This window comes from Pristiophorus japonicus, chromosome 20 (assembly GCF_044704955.1).
Source record: "Pristiophorus japonicus isolate sPriJap1 chromosome 20, sPriJap1.hap1, whole genome shotgun sequence".
NCBI classification, from domain to species: Eukaryota; Metazoa; Chordata; class Chondrichthyes; family Pristiophoridae; genus Pristiophorus; species Pristiophorus japonicus.
The window spans coordinates 12,543,506-12,545,559 of record NC_091996.1 but is presented as its reverse complement, the minus strand read 5'-3'; the positions used below and the strand labels follow the sequence as shown (position 1 = coordinate 12,545,559).

At 42.6% G+C, this 2,054-nt stretch overlaps 1 pseudogene; it reads right to left on the bottom strand.

Moving 5' to 3' along the window:
• Positions 1–493: 493 nt before the first annotated feature.
• LOC139233233 (U2 spliceosomal RNA) lies at positions 494–695 on the bottom strand (annotated as a pseudogene).
• Positions 696–2,054: the final 1,359 nt, after the last annotated feature.

The window sequence follows — 2,054 nt, the reverse complement described above, 5'->3', positions numbered from 1 at the left end:
TACGTTAAAGTCATAAACAACAAACGCCTCAGAACATGTGTTTTAACCTGCAGTGAGTTCAGCTGGACTAATAAGATTTGATGAGAAAAGCCTTGAATGATGGATCACTGAAAGCGAAGTGGTCAGTTTTAACTTGCTGAATTTGGGGTTAACAGGGCGTTAACAAGCTCAAACTGCCCCAAACATCGCCAATGATTGGCTTGCTGCCACTTTGACAGGGGCCGACTGCATGGGTGACCAAAGTGGTTGTCTGTATCAAGCATCCATACTTGCCCTCACATGTACAACATGTTCTCTCTCATTCTCCCATGCAAAAAATACGCAAATTGAAGAGTAAAAACATTCATCTCTGATTTAAGATAATTGGTAATTTTTTTTTTTTTGGAAATTCGTAGCCAATCGTTCCAATTCTTTGTCAAATCACAAACGCCAGAGGTCACCTTGCACACGCCAAGGATCACTCTGCGCCAATGCTCTTAGCCAAAAGGCCTAGAGCCACTGCACCGTTCCTGGAAGTACTGCAATACCAGGTTCGTGCCATGGAGGTGGATGGGTCAAGCCCCCCACACACCTCCTGTTTCCAAAAAAGCAAGCGTATACCTTCCTGATCCAGGGAGAACCACCCGGAGGTCATGGTGGCTACTCCCCTGTCAGATCAGTTACGCATGATCTTAGCCAAAAAGCCGCGGGGCGGGGCGGGGAGAGGAGAGATGTGAATTACGAATGACTATTTACCCAGCAAGTTATGATGTGCAAAGCACTCTTTGAAAGGGCGGTGGAAGCAGACTTGATAGTAACTGTCAAAAGGGAATTCGATGTATACTTGAAAAGGAGAAATTTACTGGGCAAGGGGAGGAAAGAGCAGGGGGAGTGGAACTAATTGGATGGCAATTTCATCGAGTCGGCACGAACACAATGAGCCAAACGGCCTCCTTTGTGCTGTATGATTCTGAGCTGACCTTTCAGCGATTGGGGCAGGGGGTAGTGGAAATCCACCAGCCCCTCTTGCCAACATTTTTACTTTTGAGAACGAGGGATCCACTGTCAAAGCAATCCCTTAAGGAAATCTACGTCTGAGAGCATAATCGGTGCATTCTGTCGGATTTTCTAATTGTAAGCGACTTCATCAATTGGACTGCTTGCTTGCTTTTCTGCCGTTGAAAATCTCATATGAAAGTCATCCAGGCCTGAGCAAAAATCATTATTACGTTCTCAAACTCCCATTGCTTGGTAATGTAGATGTGTAATAAACTACTTTAATCAGCAATCATTCCCCTATTAGGAATGACTTTTATTGGAGCAGTTGGGTTCTGATTGCTAAGGGCACTGCTGTTGCACAATTTGATATAGGGTAAACGTGTTGAGAGCTGAAATAGTTTTCTAAAATACATTTCAAAATTATGAAAGTTATAATAAATTTTAGCCGTGTAGTATAATTTACAGAGTGTGAAGTTTTCAATCATTATTTCACGTTTCTTTGGTGCCATAGTCAATTAAAATTTTCCTATTTAAAAGATGGTTATTTAATCAATAAATTCAAAGCAATCTGTTTTGAACAACTAACTCTAAATTTGCAAAGAATATTGAGCCCAGAATTTGCTGAAAAAATAACGGCATGTAACCGACTCTCACTGTTAAAGAGCACATTATCCGTCAACGTGGTAAGGAAGAGATACCCCATGAATTGCAAATTGCCACAAGTTGCTAGATGATTTGCGCCACTCCGCCATTAGTTTTGTGAAAATAGCATCTCGCCCTTACACTTTCAGATACCGGCTATTGCCAATTACGTCAATCAATAAACCTGTAAATTAACAAAACTGTTTCAAGGAACCTTAAGTCAAATTAAAATTTAGTTTCTAGCTCTGATGTTGCACTCCAGTCCTCGAGCATGCCAGAGGACACCAACAGAGCTGCGGAAGAGAGGCAGGCAGTCGGGCCGAACGATCCCCTCGACCGCCCTCTGCCTGGACCTGTTCATGGCCACCTTGGCCAGGAGTATCTTGCCCTTAAAAGTTTCTGTATTTGCACATTAATTACCCATTAAACTAGTT